The sequence below is a fragment of the Callospermophilus lateralis genome, chromosome 7 (genome assembly GCF_048772815.1).
Source record: "Callospermophilus lateralis isolate mCalLat2 chromosome 7, mCalLat2.hap1, whole genome shotgun sequence".
Lineage (NCBI taxonomy): Eukaryota > Metazoa > Chordata > Mammalia > Rodentia > Sciuridae > Callospermophilus > Callospermophilus lateralis.
The window spans coordinates 41623964-41650308 of NC_135311.1; the positions used below are offsets into that span (position 1 = coordinate 41623964).

At 39.0% G+C, this 26345-nt stretch overlaps 1 pseudogene; it reads right to left on the reverse strand.

Moving 5' to 3' along the window:
* Window positions 1-2378: 2378 nt before the first annotated feature.
* LOC143404224 (mediator of RNA polymerase II transcription subunit 13-like pseudogene) overlaps window positions 2379-26345 on the reverse strand; it is a 92907-nt pseudogene continuing 68940 nt past the window's right edge.

Below are 26345 nucleotides of genomic sequence, written 5' to 3' on the forward strand. Positions count from 1 at the left end.
AAAGAAAACAAAAGAAATTCTGAACTTCCCATAAATGTACACCATTTACACTTAAAAATTTTCTGAAATATACATATTAACATGCTTGACAATCCCACATTTCTCCCCTTCCCACTGCCACTTTTTAGTTCAAACCATGGTTAAGAGTTCTGATTTCTACAGAATTTCCAAAATTAAAACAATAAAATAAAATAACTTTTCACTCTAGAAAATCCAGGGCTTGTACATTTCATATTAATTCAGTAAAAAAAAAACCTCACAAATAAAGTAGTACATATTTAAGGGAAATATTATACACATTTTTTCACACAGAAGTGCATAATAAGATTTTTAAAACATCTATTGCCATTCATTTATTTTTACACAAAAATGTATAAATATGTCACCAGTTTTTTTTTTACTTAAAAAACTTACATAATTAAAAGACACCAGATAAAAAGTATTCTTTGCTGCCTTTTTAACATTTTTTTTTCTTTTTCTGCTTAGAATTGGGATTCTAAGAAAGAAAATCCCCTGTATTAAAAACAGCCCATTAATCAAAATTCAAAGTTCTGATTAATTCTGGGAAAATAGCAACCTCAGAGTGGTAAAATATTACAAATACATTCTTTAAATTGTGTCTTCTCACCAAGATAATTTTATAGAGATTTAAAATCTTCATCATCTTATGCTCTTCAAAAGGCCTTGAGAATTTTCCTTTCTGATTAAAAAAAATCACTGCGAAATTTTTACAGTCAATTTTACACTGTACACATTAGATACTAATGGTTTGTTATATCAGATTTTTTAACCTATACATTGGGAAAGTCAACTCCTTGCCCCTTCAATTGGTGGCACAGAGAACAAAGTTATCCATTTACAAATTATTTCTCTGCTTTCACATTACCATCACACAATTTTTTAATACAATGTTTTAAATGTTAAATTATTTCAAAAAAATACTTTTATAAAATCATATCAATTATTACATTTTTTTGGTTAATAACCAGGACATGAAAGTCTCCTGGAAAAACTTTTGAAATCTGCATGATTCTCTCCACAGATATAAAGAGCTCAAGCTCTTGTCAAAGTGGCTCTGGGAGATTGGTCCATGCTTGCTACCACCTTCTGACAGAAACGCACAGCAACACAAGGGATAGAAACTGGGTCTCAAATACAACCCTCTTGGTCTGGAAAGAGAAGTCATAAAATACTTTCATTAGCCATTAATGCTTTAGAAAGGTCTTTTTTTTAAAAAAATCCCACCATGAAGGCTCTTCAAGTACTAATTTAATGGTTAAGTTGTAATAGTTCTTTGAAATAATATTCCTATAGTCCAGAAAATATTCACCATATTTATTATTGATTTTATGGGCAAACACTTTCCACTGTGATATGTACATGAGTCCCTTTTGCTCTAAAGAGAGGAGAGAACTGGCTTTCATTAAGAATTTACTAGAAAATATAGTGACTATATAAAACTAGTTAAGATACTTGCCTCCACGGCTCTGGACAGAGCTCGACTGCCTTCGTATGAGAGTGTCATCCATCACACAATGCAATCTGCACTGAGCATGGCAGAACTCCTTAAACCCAGTGTGTTCTTAACAAGATCTACTGCTGGGTGGTCAGAATTTTTTTTTTTTTTTTTTTTTTACTCTTTTTCCGACATCTAGGACAGAGGTATGAATTCAAAGAATCCTATGGTGGATCTGAGTTGGGTTTCAGCTACTGTACCTGGTCCTCAACAATCAAAAAGTGAAAAGAAAGTTATAAAAACCTATGACAATACAACTTAAAGTAAATAAAATGAAGCAGTCTCCAGACCTTTTTAATCTACACACAGGAATGAAGTCAAGTAAAACATTCATGACAATCTGGATGGGAGTGTTTGGGAGACGGAGACCCCAGTATGAAATCATGTACTTGAGCTCATTATTTTTAAAAAGTCCCAGAGAATGGAGTTAAAATAAGCCACAGGCCATACACCAAAAACAAGAGGATTTCACCCAAAGGGCTCTGTGGACCTCATCTTTAAACAAAAGCTGAAAACACACACTCTTATGCGAAAGGACACTGTCTCTTCTGTTTCCCTCTTAAAAGCCACCAGCAACAACGACTTCTTGTGAACCAGTGGCTGCGAGGGGGTGCTGCACACACCAAACACTGGCTGAATATCACTGTTTATGTAAGTTCCCAGGTCCATGAGAGAAGTGTCAAGGAGTTGTTGTGGTCATGAGCACTGCAGAATAAACATGTGCCTGCTAAGGGCTTCACAGTGTGGGACTGTAAAGACTGGTATGAAGAAAAGGATGTGGGCTATTTGCAAAATATAGCAGGTTCTTTACACAGAGGCTGTGGGAGAAGGGAATGAGCAAGAGATAACAAGTGCTTTCCATTTAAAGTATATTTATGATGGCATTCTACAACTGAGTGAGCACCACAAGTGGATGGGAAGGCAGGAATCCTGGGTGGCTGGATTGCACGTGAGCCAGAAAAGTGCATTGTACTGCTCCAAAACAAACCTTAAAACATCAGATGGGTCTTGGAGTCCAGAGGGTGTGGAACCTGTTGAGAATTCTTGGAAGGGAGAAGTTCATCCGACTGTGCTACAGAGATGTGGTGATGAAGTGAAGCCTTTAGGAAGAGAGGGCACTGGTTCTGAGTCTGGGGACGTGATGATCTAAAACCACTGGGGGAGATTTTCAGCTTTGGCAGTTGACACAAAATACCTAAGGACCAAGACCTGCTGCTTGAGCTACTATTGTGCCTCTCTTGAGAGACGACGCTCACCCTGGCTCTGACTGTGCTGGAAGTGAAAGCCCACATCAATTCCAGAAGGAGAGCCTGGGGAGGGAACTGGGGAGAAGTTGGGAGAAGAATGGAGGTTCCCAGTCATTAATATGCCAATGTCACTTTCCATATCATCTTGAAATGGAAGGGTAACAAACATATCATCATTGTTAGGGCTGAACCCATTCTTGTTTGGATAGTTTACTGAGCCACCTGGATGGTTGATGATGTTGGGAACACTAGGATGTACAAGACGCGTCTTGAGGGGTGTACAGCTCATAAGATTACAGGTTCAGTGCAGTACTTTGGCCAAAAACAGAGCCCATTTTGACAGCATGTGTCATCACTACAAAGGACCCCAGGGCCTCCATGGGGGCTCCACATATCTGACACACATGCTTGATCTGTTTGCTGATTGTTTGTAGTGAACACTCTCCAAAGAGGATACTCCAATCTTTAAGCTACCCATGGCAAAGATGCCCAAGTGTTCCAATCACAACTCTCCAGGGCAGTGATATCATTTGCACAATGCCTGTGCACCATTCCCACAGTTTCTGCAGTCCAATCTTGCATGCAGATACTTTACTCTTCTGTGACCTGTTTGGTAAATCAATATTCACAATGTAAGTCTCTAATAACTCCCCATGGAGGTCGATGCAGGAAGCCCAGAGACAGTTCTGGTCATGGAATACACAATATCCCACAAAGAGCACATTGTCCTTCTGGTTGGCCTCACCAAAGTTCTGTCCAAGCTCTTTATGCTTTGATTTGTCTTTGATAGGGTGCAATATAAAAGGAGGGAAATAAAGCTGGATTGGGCTGGGCTGCTCAGGGTTCTTGAGAGTCATCTCAATGCTGGCTGCAGGTCCAAACCCTGTGACAGATTTAATGTGGATCCGTGTAGGCAGATGTCACTTGAACTGGCAGTACACTGAAAATGCCATCGACTTCAAGTATTGAATGTAGAAATCTTGTTTATTATTCATTGTCTGAAGCATGTACTGGCAATGCACAATCTGGAGATTGAGCGAATTTCTCATATGCTCAGATAAATTATCCAGAATTTCTGTGCAGCAGCACATAAAACTCAAGATCCAGAAGTTTCCAGAAGTGGAGTATTCCTCTGCAGTGTAGGTGAATGGTCCACCATGTAAATGACAACAGCAGGAGGATAGACTTGGCTGTCTGTATAGTCAGGATCTGTGGGAATTTCTATTCTCTCCCTTTGTGTAATACTTTCTTGTTCATCCTGCATGGGCTGAGAGGAATTCTGCCCAAGCTCAGTGACTCCAACACAGCCCATGTTCCCTTGGTTCCTGTCCATGTCACTCCCCCAACACTGGGGTTCTGCCCTCCAACACTACCGCTTAGTCCTACGAAAGAGGTAGTGCTCATCTGGTTAATACCCAGAGCAGATGCAGATGACGAGACTGGGAGCACAGAGGAATCAAATGTGGAACTACTTGTTGAGGGGTTTGTAGAACCACCATTAAAGGTGGAATTGAATGTACTGCTGGCTGAGGGAACTGCTGATTCTGAATTTGAATCTAAAGACCTAGCATTTCCAGGTGGAGCTCGTCCCTGAGTTGCTGCTGGTGGGGTCTGGTATTCAGGTGGTATCAACAGACTGCTGTCCATCTGCAGAGTGGCTAAATTAGGTCATAGGTGATGGCGGCAAACTCGCACATAAAGTCTGAGTCTTGAATGATTGTCATTGTCCTTACAATAGCTGGTTAAACCATTTGCTCATAAGCTCATCTGTCAGCTTCTGTGCCACAGTCTTCCCCCCACACATGATGCCATCATGTAGCACTTTGCAGATGAGCTTCTGCTGCCCAAGCCTACACATCTCATATACAGCACTCAAATCCTTGAAGAAAGTTTTGGCTCTTTTGAGCAAGGCCTCATTTTCTGGACACACCAAAATATAGGCAACATCACGGTGGTCCCCACATTTGTCCAACAACAGCCTTTCCCAAAAGGGGAAGGAGAATGGTGGGATGGTCAGGAGTTCCTTGTCATAGCCTACAAGCAGGGTAGGGATGGGTAACAGCTCAGGAGATTCTTCTGAAATGTAGATTCCATGTCCCATCATCTTATGGAACTGCTGCCAGGTGAGTGGTCCCTGCATGTGCTGGATGTTCTCCCAGGTCCTTCATGTGCACTTCTTTTGTATGACATCTTAGAGAAAGTGCTGCAGAGACAAGCCCATGTGAACCAAATCCTGAGAGGAAAGGATGCTGATGTCTAGCACATTGCTATGAGGCCAAGAGTGCACAGTAGCACTTCTCACCAGAGCTTAATCCACTTTCCAACCAGAGGGATTATCCACATACTGCCATCCCTGCTCCAGTGCATTAAAGCCCTCTGTCCATTAATCATTGTTGTCTGCCTGTACCCAGTCATAACTACAGCTTATACAGAAAAGAGTTTGGTGACTATTAGAGGAAATATTTTCCAGGAAACTCAGAGAAGCAAAAGGTTGTGTATATCTATTCTTAAGGAGGAGAAGAAGGTTTATGAGTGTCTCCTGGGATTTTCTGTCTCCCTCCATCTGAGGAAGAAACTTGAACTGACACATCATTAAGCACCTCTCTGCAGCCTGATGAATATCAGAATTCTTCCCCAAAATATCCAACTCATCTTCAAAGAAGAGACCTGAATTGTAGCCAATTTGTGGTTCATAATCACATTAAAACCACAGGTGCAGAAGTACTGGTCTTCCTTGGAAGAATCAGGGATGTAGAGGCCAACATCAGCCCCTTTGATGTTTATGTTGAGGCCACTGATGCAACAGCTGTCAAAGTTTCTGTCTTTAAAGATTTTAATCACAGTATCTGAGAGAATCAGGGTTACATAAAGACTGTGGGCCTCAGGAATTGTCTGCATGGTAGCAGGCTCCACAAAGTTAAGGCCTGTGTGGTAGAGGGGGTAGAGGCTGGTGACCCCTGATCAGTGCTGTGATAATTACAGACCCTTGGCCACTGGCAGTGCCCCCAACTCTGGGAGTTCTTGGGGTTCTGGGAGTTCATGGTGTGGGAACAGAAAAACAAGGGGTCACTGGAGATGAGAGGACTCATGCCCCACTCTTGCTGGCTAGGACAGTGTTGCTCAGTGTCTTTATCATGTTAATCTGTGGTGTTTTCAGATAATCTGAATCTTCTAGGCTCCCAACACTAGGAACCTTATTGTAGCCACCCCTAATGAATGTGACTGCAGGGGGTATGGCAATGGTTCAATTATAGGAAGAATTGCCCACGAAGGCCAAAACAGACAGGCAGCAGATATCTTCAGAGGTATCACACAATGGCATGGCAACATCTACATTGAAGCAAACATGGAAGATCCCACAAAAGGATGAAAGGGTGTAACTCTGTGCACATATGAAAAGTCCTTTATTTTCTGTGGTTTGGGACTTCCTAATCCATCTTCTACTTCCATTTTGAATTCTGTGAGGAATGTTGAAATCATTTTGACCATAGGACCATCCATCATGCCTAATGCTGACACTGTCTGTGAACTGATCCCATCTTTATAATTTATCACAAGAGAAAATGCAGTGTGGTGAGCCGTTTCTGCAGATTATGGTCGCCATTGCAAGATGGCGCTGGCTCCACTGTGGTCTGTAACAAACAACTCCTTGTTTGGGAGAGTTGGTGCATGGTTTCTCAGCACCCTGTGAGAAAGTTCCACGTGGCAGCTTCACATTGCGGCTTGGAATGCTTTATTAAGGCTGGGAGGGGCATCCGACGGGGAATTAGAAGAAATATCAAGGGCCTGAATAAACTGCTGAAAGAAGATTCCTGAGTTGTGTCTTCCTTGCGGGCAAGGGGTCGCGACAAGTGGTGCTGAAAACCCGGGAACCAGAACTTTCAGCAGTCAGGGGTGGTGCACCGGTTAGTCCTAGGTAAGTGGGACCCGCTATCAAAGCGGGGATCAGTCCCAGATAATTGGGACCCGCTATCAAAGTGGAGATTAGTCCCAGGTAATTGGGACCCGCTATCAAAGCGGAGATTAGTCCCAGGTAATTGGGACCCGCTATCAAAGCGGAGATTAGTCCTAGGTAATTGGGACCCGCTATCAAAGTGGCAGCTCCTCTGTAAAGCCAGAGAGAGCATTACATCTTATTGCAGCTGCACTGTGTACTTTCGCTCTTACTTTCACTTTTGTTTTTTGTGTGTCTTTTGTTGTGTCATGGGTGCCGTATCTTCAAGTCCACTTCTCCTGGCCCTAGATAACCTGTTACGTTCCAAGGGCCTAGAAGTGAAACATAGTACTTTACAGAGATTTTTACAGAAGACAGATATTACTGCACCGTTGTTTCCGTTCTCGGGCAGCTTTACTCTACCTAGCTGGGATAAGTTAGGCACAGATCTTGAGTTTGCTTCTGAGCAGGGCATATTAGAGGGTGGGGTTATACCCCTTTGGAAGATGATCCGTAGTTGCCTCGCAGATGGCAGATGTCAGGAAGCACTTACTAAAGGACAAGAAGTTTTAGAGCAATTACATGAAGAAAGATCAGAAATGGCAGGCAGTGAGGTATTTCAGGAGGGTGGGAGTGTGCGGAGCGAGAAACAGGGGAGGAGGCGATTATCTCCGGCAGGCAGTGACGTATTTCAGGAGGATGGCAGTGTGCGGAGCGAGAAACAGGGGAGGAGGCGATTGTCTCTGGCACGGAGTGAAATATTTCAGGAGGAAGGGAATGTGCAGAGCGAGAAACGGGGGAGGAAACGCTTGTATCCAGATCTCAGTACACTGCGCACACTCCCATGCAAAAGTGGGTCAGAAGAGGAGGACGATGAGGAGGAGGAGCTCGGGAGACTGTCTCGGCAGCTAGGGAGTCTAACTATGGGAGAAGGGAACAAAAATAAACAGGAGCTCAGAAGAAGAAGAAAAAAAAAAAAAAGAAAAAAAAAAAAGATCCTCCGGACCCGCCGCCGTACGGTGGGGGTGTTTCGAGGAGAGCTTTCCATGCCCAAACATAGAGGGGGCTGTTAACATTTTTACTGATGGTTCCAAGTCTGGAATGGGAGCTTATGTAATTAATGACTTTCCCCCTATCCAGCATCAATTTGCTCCTGGAAATCGACAATGGGTAGAACTACAAATTGTTATTGAAGTTTTTAAACAGTGTTCTTTTCCTTTTAATCTTATTTCGGACTCCAGCTATGTGGTACAAGCACTAAAAGTCCTGGAGGCCGTGGGAACTATTAGTGATGCCCACAATGTGTCTGTTTACTTTACTCAGCTTCAACAGCTTATCTCTAACCGCACTGCTTCTTTTTATCCAATGCACATCAGGGCTCACACCTCTCTTCCTGGTCCATTATCCCAGGGGAATGCCTGTGTGGACTTAGCCACTAGAGGTCAATTGATATGCTTGGCTTCCTCCTTAGAGGGGGCTAAGTTGTTTCACCAAAACTTCCATGTTAATGCATTAACGCTGCGCAGGCGTTTTTCCATTTCAAGAGCGGATGCTCGACAGATAGTATTACAATGTCCCCATTGTGTCACATTTCTTCATCCCCCTAACTATGGAGTAAACCCACGGGGATTAAAGCCATTGGTTGTTTGACAAATGGATGTGACACATATACCTGACTTTGGTAACCTTAAGTATGTGCATGTTTCCGTTGATACGTGCTCTGGAATTATCCATGCTTCTGCTTTATCGGGAAAAAAGGCACGTAATGTCATTACTCACTGTTTAGAGGCATGGGCAGCATGGGGTGCACCTGCATCCCTTAAGACTGATAATGGACCTGCTTATACTGGCAGACAATTTACAGCTTTTTGTTCTACTATGGGAGTGCAAATTACTCATGGTTTGCCTTATAATCCTCAAGGACAAGGCATTATTGAGCGTGCTCATCGCACCTTAAAGGAAACTTTACAAAAACAAAAAGGGGGAATAGGAGCTGAACACACTCCTAAAGAACGCCTGTCCTTAGCTCTCTTTACCATTAATTTTTTGAATGTGGATATTCATGGTCGCTCTGCGGCCAATAGACATGTGTCCCCTCAGCCCTCTGTGATTGGCTATGTTAAGTGGAAGGATGTTCTTACGGGTCAATGGAACGGCCCTGACCCCGTGCTGACATGGGCACGAGGATATGTATGTGTTTTTCCCCAGGATCGTACGGAACCATTGTGGGTCCCTGAACGCTTGACAAGAAGAGTCTCGACATCAACTGACGAGCAACAAGAGATACCACAACAATCCTGTGATGAGGATCTTCATTCTGCTAAGTGCTCTGGCTCTGGTGCTGGTGCCGATGGCACAGGCGACACCAATGCGGTGGTGGGCAGTGACACGGGCATGGCCAATGCCGATGCCGGTTCATGGTAATTCTAGTGTCCTCCCCACTCTTTTTTCTACCTCATGTGATATGTCTGCTCCCTGTGCCTCTCCTAGAGGGGACATGGAGAGAATTTTTAATCAATCTCAAGTTAATCTCACAGGAGTTTTTTGTTTCAGCCTTAGAAACGCTAATTGCATTAGCCTTAAGACCAAAAATTTGACTAACTGGGAGGAGCCATTGCGGTCCAATCAGGTCTCAAGAAGCATTATCAGTGCTGTATTGAGCAAGGTAGCTTCGGGGAAGCAATCAGGCTCAGAGACCCCTGCAAACAGCAGCTCTGCTCTTAACATAACTACCTTGGCTATTATCTCCGAGGCACTAATCCCAGTGCCTCCTTCTTCTAGTAGTATTTATAATGCCACTCATTTCAAGGCCTCTCCTTACTGTTCCCCTAATCTTGGTTTCCCCCCAACATTTACGCCTTGTCAGGATCATTCTTGGGAAAAACATCAAGTTGCTAAAGGTTTCTTCCTTTCCCCCTCTCTTAAGAGGTATGTTTATAACTTTAACAATAGTGCCAGCTCCTCTACAGGAGTAGGTTGGTCCTGGTTTCAATGGCTGATTTCTAATAAAAAGGGGGCTTCAGCCGATATTTCTGCACTGGCTCAGTTGGTAGGAGCCAAAAGTTGGCTGGCTAATATTTCTGGTACTGTTACGGAAAGTGAACAAGGTAATAGACTTACATCTGTTTCATTCAACTCTCTGTTGTATAATGCCACATTGCCTCCTGCAATGGTCTGTGTCCAATCCCCCTTCTTATTCCGTTTGGATAAGGCCACCTCATCGGGGATGCTGGATTGTTCTCATACTACCTGTCTCTTATCTGAGTGTTGGAATGGTTCCTGGACTGTAGCAGTGTTTATGAAAATTCCAACTTTTGTCCCAATCCCGGTCACTGCGGATTCTGATAAATTCCCTATTGTTGAGCTACTTAGAGTCCACAGAGATTTTGGAATCACAGCGGCTATAGTGACAGCCGTGGCGGTATCTGCTGCTGCAGCGGTTACGGCCGGAGTGGCTATGGCCAATCAAGTACAAACTGCTGCCACCATTAATCAAGTTGTCCAACAAACTTCCACCATACTTGAATCCCAAAATACAATTAATCAACATATTTTGTCAGGGATTTTAGCTGCCAACCAAAAAAATAGACTTACTCCAAGCTCAGGTAGAAGAATTGGCTGACTTAGTGCTTTTGGGTTGTGTTGACCAACGTGCACATTTATGCATAACCTCTGTCAGATTTAATGATTCCAGGAATGCTTCCCGCATCATTGGCGAATATTTGGCCGGAAATTGGTCCATGGAAGCGGAAGACATGATCCAGTCTCAACTAACCCAGATAGCTGTCTTGAATAGCACTCGTGTTGATCCCGTGACTTTGGGTCAATTCACCGATTGGATATCTTCTGCTTTTTTCTTTTTTAAAGAGTGGGTGGGGGTAGGCATTTTTGGTGCAATGTGTTGCTTCGATATGTTTCTCTGTTTGTGGTTTCTCTGTCGCCTCAAGGCCCGCAATGCTCACGATAAGGCTATGATCATCCAAGCTCTTGCAGCTTTAAAAAATGGCAATTCACCTCAAGTCTGGCTTGCACATCTTAAACAGTAAATCTTTGACATGGTCGTTGCACCCCAAGTTGTTATAACATTGCACTGGGATCGGCATGTCTTTCCTCGTTATTCTCTCAGTGTTGGAAAGCCCTTGCACTCTGCCGGTCTTGCTGCCATTGCACGCAGGTGGGTTTCCACACTAATGCTTCTCTATCACCTTAAAGTCCGTGCCTTTCTTTCAGGGTGCTGTCAACTCGTTTGTCGTTGTGTGCAGCCACAGTTCAGCCTCAGCTGTCCCCCTTCATCCACCTTCGTCACGATACAGGATGCGAGGCAAAGCACTGCACTTGAGTGATCCTTGAAGTGGACCTCAAGGAGAGCATGTCCTATTGCATGCGGGTTTGATGTCCACGCCCCGCCCCACGAAAAAAGGCGTCGGCTGATATGGCTTCAGATCTGGGGAAGGGCCCTCCTTAGGACTGAGCCATACTATGCAGCCACTTCTGCACAGTGGGATAGGACCTCTACTCTCGCCTGTATTGTTTTCAGAAAACAGAAGGGGGGAACTGTGGTGAGCTGTTTCTGCAGATTATGGTCGCCATTGCAAGATGGCGCTGGCTCCACTGTGGTCTGTAACAAACAACTCCCTGTTTGGGAGAGTTGGTGCATGGTTTCTCAGCACCCTGTGAGAAAGTTCCACGTGGCAGCTTCGCATTGGGGCTTGGAATGCTTTATTAAGGCTGGGAGGGGCATCCGACGGGGAATTAGAAGAAATATCAAGGGCCTGAATAAACTGCTGAAAGAAGATTCCTGAGTTGTGTCTTCCTTGCGGGCAAGGGGTCGCGACAATGCAGGATGGTGTTCCAGAGATGGAGGAATGGGGAACATCATTTTCAAGTCTTCAACTGTTTTTGGGTATGGAATAGCAGCTTTTCCATGCTTCTTAAGAGTTGGTCTTCTGTCCCAACCATAGGCATTTTTGATAAGTGCAGTGTAGATGATACAACCCCTAGTACATAATCATCAGAATTATCAAAGATGTTGTCTAAGTCATGCAGGGAAGGGGCCAAATCTGTCACCTGTGTAAGGCTACTGGAACCAGCTCTTTCAGCTGCCTTATCCTGCTGGACATCTGTTTTATTAGCAGAACTGAAAATAGACACCAATTTTTTTCCCATCAGGCACTGGCGTGGAATGATCTGGTGTAGTGATGTCCGTGGTAGCAAATCCATTCTCTGACTTATTCTTTTTCAGGGGATCCTTATTTGTCCCTTGATTGAATTTCTTATTTGCTGTGAAGTTGTATTTTATGTTGCCATCTTCAAATGTTTATGGGTCATTGACTTCTCCTAAACTGTCTTCAGGTTGCTGTGACAGAGGCAATGTTTCAAGGAAATGGAGTGACTGCATCTGGGGCTGCTTGTCTTGCCAGATTTTAAACTGTTAGGTTGTGCTAAGAGTATTTGCAGTGCAGTGCTCTCTGAGCTCACCTCCATTTTGGCAACACATCTCTCATTCTAAAGCTTTAGAGGCCAGAAATCAGCATCATCACTCACTAGGAGATGAAAACTATGCTACTATTTATCTGATGACTCTGGGTTTGAGGGCCTAACCCCACAAAATAAGGCTGTCTTGCTGACCTCTACCATCAGAGGCTGTTTTGGACTAAGAGGACATTTCTGTCATCTAAAGTAGATAACTGCTGAAGTTCTAGCCCAGTTCCATAGAGGGCTGAATTCACAGGGACAGAGGGTTGGTCCAAACTTTCTCTTTCCTGACCTTGTGGCTGGGGGCTGAGTGTTGGTGGAAGAAGGGAAACAGGGAAATGAGGTGAATCCATAGGATTCAGAATCATTTGCTTGCTTGTATTTCTGGAAGGCACAACCATTTACTTATCATACTTCAGACTGCTAGACACCTGTAAGGGGAAATCCATCCCTGCCAATCCTAGCTTCTGTCCTGGTGTATCCTGTTCCATGCATAAATTTTCAGCCACAGAGGGCCTATGATGAAATTGTATCAAAGATCTCTTTTGCAACTTGTGTCCAATTCTTGTTTTTCTGTTGTTTTGTGCTTAAAAAAAGCAGAAGGTGGTAAAGATAAAGATGATGATGGTCCTGCACTGAACCCTGGTTGAGACTTAATGGGAGGTTGGCTGGGTTCTATTGCATACTGTTTTAAATTTTTATGCCTGGAACAAGAACAGATAACTCTTTGGGTTGGATCCACAAAATCCCAGAAAGCAGAATTATTAGCAGACTCTTTTTAAAGAGTTGGAGAAGATATTTGTATTCCCTTAAACTGAGTTCTGTTGAGGATAAATTCTTGCAAGACTTGATGAATCATATGATTGTGGAGTTTTGGAGGAATCTTCCCGAATCTCCTTGGACTGTGCATAGTTACCATTCTCCTGTGTTGGGAACCCAGGTGACTGGTAGCATTCTGCATACCTCCACTCTCTCCTGTTATGGCCTGCTCTGGAGAGGTGGGAGGGGTTAGAGGCATCCCACATTTACTTGGGTCCTTCACACTGCCAAGCTCTGGCTGCCCAACTGTAATACTTGTGATTATATTTATGCCACTCTGATAATCAGCACATCTACCTAAAAATATAAAAATATGATGAAGAGCAAACTTATTTCTATTTCTAACAATATGCCTGATTGCCTTGTCACAGATTATTTACAGGTTTTTGTTGATTATATAAAAAATCTTTTGGGGTGTTTTTATTTTGCCAACGAATATAAATGAGAACCTATATTCATATAAACATATATACATTTACATGTACATACATACACAAATATATGGTAATAAATCTGCAATAAAAATTTCTAATGAATATGGATTGCCTGAGCAAGAAGTCACAAATTATTTTATCTTCATCAAATATTAATATATATGACAATATTATGGGTTTTACATTCTTTTACCCTCTGAACTTTACAATAATCTTTAGAGATGGCAGGTCAGATTTTACCTGCATAATTTGATGATTAATTATTGCATATAAATTACTAAAATTTCCAAAGTATTACTCTTTTCACAATGAGTACTCTCAAATTATGTTTCTCCAGTTTATAGCGAATGAAAATAAATCTCCATCTTAAGGAACACAACTGATTTTCAATAATGAATTACTTAAGTGTATTTGTCACTCTGTTCATTGCACATTAGTCTGACAGAGATCAGTTATTTTGGATTGACATTGAAAAAGTTACAGCATCCTTCACCAGTCTACAAATTTCTTATCTATAAAATCATCCATAGTGTTGTTTTTCTTTAATAGTATGTAGTTGTTACACATTTGAAAATATATTCTCAATTATCTCATTTAATCTACATATCAATTTAAGCAACATTCCGTATATTTTAACTTCTGTTTCAGTATTTGTTTCATACAAACTACTCCTGCACTTTTTCTTTCTTGGATTCCAAAACACATATGTGTGCCAATACTTTTTATGGCAAGGGCTGGTTTTAATTACAAGCGTCTTATCAATAAGGGATATAGTATATATGTATATGTATGTATAGTATATGCTATATCCCATATTTATGCTCATACATATTACTCATAACATAACTTGAAATACAGAGAATGCCACCTCTGTGGCCATCAGGCCTGATGTTAAAATGTCTAGTAAATGATATATTACCAGATGATACCAGATATGCACAGTTTTACAGAGAGTAACAAAAGACATCTACTTATGCTTCATATTTTTGTCTATGTAGTCTTGATATGAACTTATTTATAATAGAGAACCTGGTATCTTTCCAGACTTAAAACACAAAGAAATACACATTTGTAAAATTAAAAATGTAAGTGCTATGTTATATAGGAAGAGTGTTCTTAATGCAAAATCTAAAATCCAAAAGGAATTTATATCATTGTGGATTTCATATTTTTATATTAGGAATGTTCAACAAGTAAAGACTGAAAATATTCCAAATAGTGAAATACTTTGGTACCAGCATGCCCAATAAAGGATACTCTGTTTGTGCATCCTTCAAAAAACTGTTTATGCATCCTTAAATATCCATAGCAATCCAGTTTATGATGCCTTCTTGCAGTAGCTACCCAGAGGAGATAACAAGGTGGGCTAATTTATTTTGATATATTTTTCAAGTCAATACTAAATGCATTCAGAAAAAAAAAATAAAATAATTTATGAGTAAAATAGTTACTTAGCTGTATGAAAAAATGAGTTAAACACATTTTCCAACTTTTTTTATATTATAAGGTACAATGGGGGCTTATTTATTCAAAATATTCTGACAGTCATATAACTGAAGACGGTCTGACCCTAATGCAATGTAAAATAAGCCAAAGTAGCTGATACTTTCATTTTCATTCATAATTATAACATTCCCATGTAATCATTTATGTATATACATCGAAGCAAATATGTATACACAATTAGGTGTTTATATGTGTATTCAAGGCATGCATATACAAATACATATTTAAATATATTATATACATATACTTATATTATCCACATATTGTACACACACAAAACAATATGAATAACAAAGTCTTCAAATTTGTAATTGCTACATCCATTCACTGTAAGAGAAATAGCAAGTAGTCTCCCAGAAGCATAATACAGATGCTTAAAAGATGTAATTTCCTAATTAGTATGACATTCTTCCATGACTTTTTAAATCCTTTTATTTCTCATTTTTGTGATGCTATGTACCATTTCTATTAGAATGACACAATTATCTCCTCCAAGCAAATAATATGCTATCTAAAAACCAAAATGTAAATCCTTAAATTTGTAAAACACACTCAAGCAAACATATAGTTCTTCAAAATAGGGAAAATAATTGTTGGCCTCATGGAAAAAGATAAAACAAAGTAAATTATTCCATTGTGGTAGCATTGTACTTTATGCATGCTGTGTTTTCAATGACTGAAAAATTTCTTGGACTCCAATATACAAGCAAGTCTACCTGCACAATGGGCTTTTCCAATCGTATACCTGAGTGAAGTTCTTCAGTCTAACTCACAAAATTTATTTCCTTTCCACTGAACTGGTGGGGGGAGGGCAGCAATATTACTGACATTTTACTTTAGGACTTACCAAAATACAAAATTTCATTTCAGAATGATTTACTGTCTTAGCTAAGCTGAATCTATATTATTATTTAATGAGAGTTCACAGTATCATAAACCCATTAAGTCCATTTTCTCATTTCTTTCTGCCACCAAATTTGCCAAATCACTATAAATTCTAAAGATTTTTAGAAAAGGTCATTAAAATATTAGCTAACTACTTATGTTCTTTTTGTTGTTGTTGCTCATAAATACGAAATTTATGTTTAAAACCTAAATCAGTGTTTTCTGTTGTTTGTTTGTTTTTATCAAGCTAGAAATATGCACCATGGGGGCTTCTTTCTATTTTCAGCAAGTTTGAAGCAGTTTATTTAAAGGATTACTCTTTTTGGAACTTGAAACATATCACGAGCAGAAATATTATGTCTAGACACTGGTGCTATCTCTTTCCTTTAGGGTGATTTTGAATACCCTCCTACAACTCGCATCAACATGGGGTTGAGCAGATATCCAAAGAAACCCGAGTCCCAGACGAGTAGATTAAAATTTCTAGGTTATGTCCTGAAAAACAGATAGCTCCTATCATCTAGTATGATACATAATTCATGGGATGACTTGAAATTGGAACAGTGATAACACTGTTATATGGGGTTATATCAGTCATTTTAAACATTGGTCAGAAACATTCTCTAATTTAGAGTTCATAAATCAACTTGGATTAACAATTTCTACCTCTCGCACTTCTTTGTTCTTACATTCCAGTCTGCAGGAATTCTAACACACTGTATTATGACAATATAATTGTCATTGTGGGTCCCTACTAATGAAAGGCATGATAGACAATTTACCAGTTTTTGAGGTTCTCATTCATAAGTCGAGTAGTCCTTTCAAAAAGGTCATGTATATAACTTATCTTGGTTTATATGACCTTTGCTCCTCACTACCTACAGACGCTTATGATTAATGTTCTTTATTTTCTCCTAACAATGGGGAAGTATCATGCTCTCTAGGTTGGACTTTAGCATGGCAGATGAGGAAAAAGTATTTCCTGCAGAAATGGAAGTGGTTTATGTATGTCAAGAGTTGTGGTCAGTATTTAAACAGATCACATACTATAATGCAACATTCATTGCCTAAAGAATTGAAGAATGTGTTGTTCTATACTTTTAAAAACTCCAAATTGTTAATTTAGTATTGCATATCATAAACCACGGCTCACAGTTTTCTTCATATTGCAAGTAAGAGTTTCACTTGCACACTTTACCACTACAGCCAAGTGAGGACTTTTGTGAGAGTCATTGCAAGCCAGGAATATTGGTGATTTTATGCATTGTGATGCAACATGATATTAGTAATGACATATAACCACCAAAAAATGTGCTTACATAAGTATGAACATGTTTTTTGCTTTAATACAAACTAGTTTCAAAGAATTGTTTTGGTGATTAATAACAGTGCTACAATCATAACTCTATTAAGAGATGTGAAATTTGGCAGGAATTAAAAAAATGACACATGAGTTTGTGATTAACAATAGTGCTGACATTCTTTCATATACTGAGAGGTGTGGAATTAGATAGGAATTGTGAATGCAAATACAACCAAAAAAAGGAATGGGTTTCTGCATCTAATATCAGGATAAATTGGTGTTTTTGAATGTTAACTGATCAGATTAAAACAAACAACTCTTATTTATCTATTATTCTAAATTTTCATTAAAATTCTCATATTTTTTTGAAATTGCTTATATCAGCTGAAAAACCATGAAAAATTATTTGCCAAAGGTGATGCATGCCTTACTGGAAGCATTGTTTCAAGATATTTATTAGTTCTATAGATTCCTCTGTCTTCTGGCTCATATATTTGCTCCCCCATGAATACTACTTCTAACTTGTAGTTATTTACTCTTGTGTACAGAAATCAGTGTCACTAAAATTGAAAAATATTTGCATAGTTCAATTATGTTATACTTTGATCTATGGGATGAAAACCACTCAGACATCTTTTTATCACTAATATTTTGAGGACAATTTAATGTATAAGCTTCCATTTAAGAATCCTTCCTCCCCTCCCCAGGACTCTCTTTTACATCTGGTAACTTGGCCAGGAAAAAAACAAGCAGTACATATATTGCTTTGCAGTTGTCTGGGACATATTATAATATAAAAGTTTAAAGATATAAAGTCACACTTTTCTCCACCTGATTTCTGAATCAATAGAATGTCAAAATAAGACACATGAAAATAAACATTTCATAGGTATTACTGGTGATTCCTAGCTTAAAAGTTACTAAATTTTACCTCAGAAGTAGGAAAAAAAAATATTGATTCAGTTTCTGGTAAATGACTGTAGAAAATCCTCCAAAATGGCAGAATACATTGTACAACAGGACAAGGTGTGTCTATTTCCTGAAGGCAAGCTGTCTTTCAAGCATAAAAAGCATAAGTCTGAAGTGTACATACTTAGCACCATAACACACTTCATCCCTCAAAAACCTCATGCTTTCACTTGAGGAAGACCAGTGAATGTCAGCAGGGGTTGGCATTATTACTATGTAATATTATGTAATAGATTCCCTCAAAGGAATCTCATAATTTTCATTCAAAGAATATCAAAATATTTTGATAGAAGCACCAATAACTAAGGTAATATGTAATCAAAAGTGATAAAAGCATACACATCTTTCTTTATCCACAGAAACAGAATAAAATAATTAAATAATTATTTGAAGTTTTCCTTTAGGGCAACTTCTATCTGGTATAGCTCCATCATATACATAAGTGACATTGTAAAATGAGAGAATATATGTTGAAAAACTTTCTAAAACAAATGTACAAATAACTTTACTGTGAAAAAAGAAGGTCTCAATCAGAAAGTTTTGAGGAATAAGAAAATGAGAAAAATTACTTCAACTTTCACACTGAAAATAAAGATGTACTCATAGCTGCTTGAAACTTGACTCATGAAATTAGTTCTCAGTGTGCTCTCTATGCTTTGTTCCCTGTTTAAGTAGCCCTAAGCACAGGCAAAGAAAATACACTTTCATTTGAAAGTCATAGCAGAACTTGCATGGAACTCCATGTTTACTAGAATCTCTGAAAATATTTTTAGCAGACCTCATTGAAATTTTGCTGGAAAGATGAGTATACCAGTTGTACTTGGCTGCTCAAATTTTATTCTTCTAGGTTGAAGCATTGTTTCTGGAAAACTTAGAAATTTTAGGTTTCACTTTGTTTTCCTCTATGGGAATACGTGCATTTGAAACTCTAAATCAAACACAGTTTGTGCTGGTTGCTGGAAACTTGACTCACTCAATAAGTTCTCAATTTGCTCTCTGTGCTTTGTTTCCTGTTGAAATAACCCTAAGCAGAGGCAAGAAAAATACACTTTAATTTGAAAGCATTTGCAAAGCTTCCACAAAACTCAGGAATATCAGGAAATGATTTTTCACCCAATATTGTTGATACTTTGAGTGAATGATTGGTACTCCATTTGCACTTGGTCACCAAAATTTCGGCCTTGTAGGTTGAAGCGTTCATTTTCAGAAACACTTTGAAATTTTAGGTTTCACTTCATTTTCCCCTATAGGGATACATGCATTTGGAACTCTAAATCAGACAGAGTTTGTGCTAGCTGCTTGAAACTTGCTTCACTCAATGAGATCTCATGGCACTCCCTATGCTTTGTTCCCTGTTGAAGTAGCCCTAAGCAGAGGCAAGGAAAATACACTTTCATTTGAAAGCGTTTGCAAAGCTTCCTCGGAACTCTGAGTTTACTGGAATCTCAGTAAAGAGTTTTTCTCCCAACCTTGTTTATACATGGAGGAAATGATCAGTACTCCAAACAAACTTGGTCCCTCAAATTTTGTTCTTATAAGTTGAAGCTTTCGTTTGCAGGAACACTTTGAATTTTTAGGTTTCCCTTCATTTTCCGCAACAGACATACATGATTTTGGAACTCTAAATCAAACACGGTTTAGGCTAGCTGCTTGAAAGTTGACTCATTCAATTAGTTCTCAATGCGCTCTCTATGTTTTGTTCCCTGTTGAAGTAGCTCTAAGCAGAGTCAAGGAAAATACACTTTCATCTGAGAGCGTTTGCAAAGCTTCCACAGAAGTCTGAGTTTACTAGAATCTCAGCAACAATTTTTTCACCCAATCCTGTTAATACTTGGAGGGAAGATCGGTACTCCATTTGCACTTGGTAACCAATTTCTTTTTCTTCTATGTTGAAGCGTTCATTTGCAGGAAGACATTGAATTTTTTGGTTTCACTTTGTTTTCCCCAATAGAGATACAAGATTTAGAACTCTAAATCAAACACTGTTTGGGCTAGTTGCGTGAAACTTGACTCGCTCAATTAGTTCTCAGTGTGCTCTCTATGTATTTTTTTCACTGTTGAAATAGTCCTAAGCAGAGGTGTGGAAAATGCACTTTCATTTGAAAGTGTTTGCAAAGCTTTCAGAGAACCCAGAGTTTACTGGAATCTCAGCAAAAGTCTTTTCACCTGATCTTGTTGATATTTGCAGAGAATGATTGGTACTCCATTTCCACTTGTTCCCTCAGATTTCACTCTTGTAGGTTGAATCCTTAGGTTGCAGGAACATTTTGAATTTTTAGGTTTTCACTTGGTTTTCCCTGATAGAGATACATGATTTTGGAACTCTAAATCAAACACTGTTTGTGCTAGGTGCTTGAAATGTGACTCACTCAATTTGGACTCAGTGCACTCTCTATGTTTTGTTCACTGTTGAAATAGCCATAATCAGAGGTGTGGAAAACACAATTTTACTTGAAAGCATTTGGAAAGCTTCCAGAGAAGTTTACTATAATCTCAGCAAAGATTTTTTCACATGATCTTGTTGATACATGGAGAGAATGACTGGTAGTCCATTTTCAGTTTGCTTCTCAAATTTCCTTCTTCTAGGATGAAGCATTCCTTTGCAGAAACACTTTGAATTTTTAGGTTTCACTTCGTTTTCCCCTATTGGGATGCATGCATTTGGAATTATTAATGACACAGTTTGTGCTAGCTGCTTGGCACTTGATTAACTCAATTTGATCTCAGTAAGGTCTTTATGCTTTTATCCCTGTTGAAGTAGCCCTAAGCAGATGCAAGAAAAATACACTTCCATTTGAAAACATTTACAAAGCTTCCACAGAACTCCAAGTTTACTAAAATCTCAGCAAAGATTTTTTACCTGATCTTGTTGATACTTGGAATGAAGGATTGGTACTCCATTTATACTTGGTCCCTGAAATTTCGTTCTTCTAGGTTGAAGCGTTTCTTTGCAGGAACACTTTGAAATTTTAGGTTTCACTTTATTTTCCGCTATTGGGATACAAGCATTTAGAACACTAAATCAAACACAGTTTGTGCTAGCTGCTTGAAACTTGACTCACACAATTAGATCTCAGTGTCCTCTCTATGGTTTGTTCCCTGTTTAAGTAACCCTAAGAAGAGAAAAGGAAAATACACTTTACTTGGAAAGCATTTGCAAAGCTTCCACAGACCTCCTAGTTTACTGGAATCTTAGCAAAGATTTTTTTCACCTGATTTCAATGATACTTGGAGGGAATGATTGGTACTCCATTTGCACTTAGTCAACCAAATTTTATTATTCTATGTTGAAGCGTTTGTTTGGAGCAACACTTTGAACTTTTAGGTTTCACTTCCTATTCCCCTGTAGGGATACATGCATTTGGAACTTTAGATCAAACAAGGTTTGTGATTCCTGCTTAAAATGTGACTCACTCAAACAGATCTCACTGCACTCTCTATGCTTTGTACTCTGTTGAAGTGGCCCTAAGCAGAGGCAAGGAAAATACATTTTCATTTGAAAGCCTTTTTGAAGCTTCCTGCAAACTATGAGTTTACTGGAATCTCAGCAAGGATTTTTTCACCCCATCTTGTTGATACTTGGAGGACATTATTGGTACCCCTTTCTGACTTATCCCCCCCCCAATTTTTTTTCTGCTAGGTTGATTCTGCATTTGCAAGAAAACTTTGAAATTTAGGTTGCACTTCATATTCTCCTACAGAGATACATGATTTTGGAACTCTAAATCAAACATGGTTTGTGCTAGCTTCTTGAAACTTGACTCACTCAATTAGTTCTCAGTGTTCTCTCAATGTATTTTTCCCTATTGAAATAGACCTAAGTAGAGGCGAGGAAAACACATTTTTATTTTAAAGCGTTTGCAAAGCTTCCAGAGAATTCCAAGTTTACTGGAATCTTAGCAATGGTTTTTTCATCTGATCTTGTTGATACTTGGAGGGAATTATTAGTACTCCATTTGCACTTGGTCCTCCAAATTTCGTTCTTCTATGTTGAAGTGTTCGTTTGCAGAATGACTTTGAATTTCTAGGTTTTCCTTCATGTTCCCGTATAGGGATACATGCATTAGGAACCCTAAATAAAACACTGTTTGTGCTAGCTGCTTGAAACGTGACTCACTCAATTAGTTCTCTGTGCTCTCTGGATGTTTTGTTGTCTGTTGAAGAAGACATAAGCAGAGGCAAGGTAAATACACTTTAATTTGAAACGATTTGCAGAGCTTCAACAGAACTCTGAGTTTACTGAAATCTCAGCAAAGATTTTTTCACCCTATGTTATTGATACTTGGTGGGAATGATCGGAACTTGATTCCCATTTGGTCCACCAAATTTTGTACTTGTAGGTTGAAAACTTTATTTGAAGGAACATTTTGAAATTTTAGGTTTCATTTCTGGTTAACCTATAGGGATAAATGCATTTGGAACTCTAAATCAAACACGGTTTGTGCTAGCTGCTTGAAACCTGACTCACTCAATTAGTTCTCAGTGCACTCTCTATGTTTTGTTCCCTATTGAAGTAGCCCAAGCGGAGGCAAGGAAAATACATTTTTATTTAAGTACACAGTACTCCAAGTTTACTTGGAGCTCAGCAAAGATTTTTTCACTGAATCTTGTTGATCCTTTGAGGGAGTAATTGGTTCTCTATTTGCACTTGGTCCCCCAAATTTTGTTTCTACTATTTTGAAGTGAACACTTTTAATTTTTAGGTTTCATTTCATTATCCCCTACAATGATAAATGCATTTGGAACTCTAAATCAAACACAGTTTGTGCTAGCTGTTTGAAAGATTACTGAGTCAATTATTTATAAGTGCACTCACTATGCTTTCTTCCCTGTTGAAGTAGCCCTAAGCAGAGGCAATAAAATACACTTTAATTTGAAAGCATGTGTAAAGCTTCCATAGAGTTCCGAGTTTACTGGAATCTCAGCCAAGACTTTTTTCACACAATGTTGCTGATACTTAGAGGAAATAATCAGTACTCCATTCACACTTGGTCACTCAAATTTTGTTCTTCTATGTTGAAGCATTTGTTTGCAGGAAGACTTTGAATTTTTAGGTTTCCCTTTGTATTCCCCTACAGGGACAAATGCATTAAGAACTATAAATAAAACATGGTTTGTGCTAGCTGCATGAATCTTGACTCACTCAACTAGTTGTCAGTGCATTCTCTATACTTTGTTTTCTGTTGAAGTAGCCAAAAACAGAGACAAGGAAAATACACTTTAATTTGAATCCGTTTGAATTGCTTCTACAGACGTCTGATTTTACTGGAATCACAGCAAAGTGTTTTTCACCCAATCTTGTTGATATTTTGATGGAATGATTAGTACTCCATTTGCACTTGCTGCCTGAATTTCGTTCTTTTATGTTGAAGCATGAATTTTCCAGAAGACTTTGATTTTTAAGGATTCACTTAGTATTTCCCTATAGAGATACATGCATTTGAAACTTTAAATTAAACACGGTTTTTTGCTAGGTGTTGAAACTTGACTCACTCAATTAGTTTTCTGTGTGCTCTCTATGCTTTGTTGCCTGTTTAAATAGTCATAAGCAGAGGCAAGAAATATATACTTTCATTTGAAAACATTTGCAAATCTTGCACAGAACTCCAAATTTACTGGAATTTCAGCAAAGATTTTTTTACCTGATCATGTAGATACTTGAAGGGAATGATCTGTACTCCATCTGCACTTGATCCCCAAAATATCGTTCATCTAGGTTGAAACGTTCTTTTTCAGGAACACTTTGAAATTTTAGGTTTCACTTCATTTTCCCCTATAGGGATACATGTATTTGGAACTCTTAATAAAGCACAGTTTTTGCTAGCTCCCTAAAACTTGACTCACATAATTAGTTCTCAGTGCACTCTCTATGCTTTGTTCCCTTTTGAAGTAACTGTAAGCACAGGCACGGAAAATATGCTTTCATTTGAAAGCGTTTGTAAAGCTTCCACAGAACTCCAAGTTTACTGAAAACTCAGCAAAGATTTTTTCACCTGATCATGTTGATACTTAGAGAGAATGATCAGCATTGCATTTGCAATTGGTTCACCAAATTTTGTTTTTTTATGTGGAAGCGTTTGTTTGTAGGAATATTTTGAATTTTTAGGTTTCACTTCATTTTTCCCTGTAGTTATACATGCACTTGGAATGCTAAATCAAACACGGTTTGTGCAAGGTTCTTGAAACGTGACTCAGTGAATTCATTCTCAGTGTGCTCTTTATGCTTTGTTTTCTATTGAAGTAGCCTTAAGCAGAGGTGGGGAATATACACTTTTATTTGAATGTGTTCCAAAGCTTCTACAGAACTTCGAGTTTACTGGAAATTCAGCAAAGATTTTTTTACTGGGTCTTGTTGATTACTGGAGCGAATGATCCGTACTACATTCACACTTGGTCCACCAAATTTCGTTCTTCTAGATTGAAGCATTCATTTGAAGGAAAACTTTGAATTTTTAGGTTTCACTTCATTTTCCCCTTAGGGACACATGCATTTGAAACACAAAATCAAACAGGGTTTGTTCAAGATGCTTTAAACTTGACTCACTCAACTAGTTTTCTCTGCACTCTGAATGCTTTGTTGTCTGTTGAAGTATTCCTAAGCAGAGGCAAGTATTATATACTTTTATTTGAAAGCATTTGCAAATCTTCCGCAGAACTCCGAGTTTACTGGAATCTCAGCCAAAGATTTTTCACCCGAACTTGTTGATACTTGGAGGCAATGATCGGTACTCCATTTGCACTAGGTACCCCAAATTTCTTTCTTCTTGGTTGAAAAGTTCGATTGCAGAAACACTTTGAATTTTCAGATTTCACTTTCTTTTCCCTTATAGGGATACAGGCATTTGGAATTCTAAATCAAAAAATGGTTTGTGCTAGCTTCTTGAAACTTGACTCACTCATTAGTTCTCACTGCACTCTCTAAGTTTTTTTTTCCCCCTCTTTTGAAATAGCCCTAAGCAGAATTGTGGAAAATACACATTAATTTGAAAGCGTTTGCAAAGCTTCTACAGAACTCCGAGTTTATTGGAATCTCAGCAAAGATTTTTTCACCTGATCTTGTTAATAAATGGAGGGAATGATTCGTACTCCATTTGTTTTTGATCCCCATAATTTTGTTCTTCTAGGCTGAAGCGTTCGTTTGCACGAACACTTTGAATTTTTATGTTTCACTTTGTTTTCCCCTATAGGGATACATAAATTTAGAACTCTAAAACAAACACTGTTTGTGCTAGCTGCTTGAAACGTCACTCACTCAATTAGTTCTCAGTGCAGTCTCCATGCTTTGTTCCCTTTTGAAGTATACCTAAGAATAGGCAAGTAAAATAAACTTTCATTTGAAAGTGTTTGCAGCTTCCAGAGAAGTCTGAGTTTCCTGGAATTTCAGCAAGGAATTTTTCACTCGATCTTGTTGATACTTGGAGGGAATAATCTGTACTCCATTCGCAGTAGGTCACCCAAATTTTGTTCTTCTAGGTTTTTGCATTTATTTGCAGGAACACTTTGAATTTTTAGGTGTCACTTCGTTTTCCCCTACAGGGATATATGCATTTGGAACTCAAAATCAAATTCAGTTTGTGCTAGCTGCTTGAATCTTGACTGACTCAATTAGTTCTCAGTGCACTCTGTATGATTTTTTTTCCTTTTGTAGTAGCCCTAAGCAAAGGCAAGGAAAATACACTTTCATTTGAAAGCAAGTGTAAAACTTCCACAGAACTCTAAGTTTACTGGAATCTCAGCCAAGATTTTTTCACCCTACCTTGCTGATACTTAGAGGGAATGACCAATACACCATTCACACTTGGACAAATTTTGTTCTTCTATGTTGAAGCCTTTGTTTGCAGGAAGACTTTGAATTTTAGGTTTCCCTTCATATTCCCCTGTAGGGATACATGCATTAGGAACTCGAAATAAAAATGGTTTGTGCTACCTGCATGAAACTTAACTCACTCAACTAGTTCTCAGTGTGGTCTCTATAGTTTTTTGTCTGTTGAAGTAGCCCTAAACAGAGGCAAGGAAAATAAACTTTAATTTGAATGCCTTAGTGATGCTTCTATAGACCACTGATTATAATGGAATCTCAGCAAACTGTTTTTCACCTGATCTTGTGGATACTTTGATGGAATCATTGGCACTCCATTTACACTTTCTGCCTGAATTTCATTCTACTTGGTTAAAGCGTGCGTTTGCAGGAAGACTTTGATGTTTTTAGGATTCACTTCGTCTTCCCCTATAGAGATGCATGCATTTGGAACTCTAA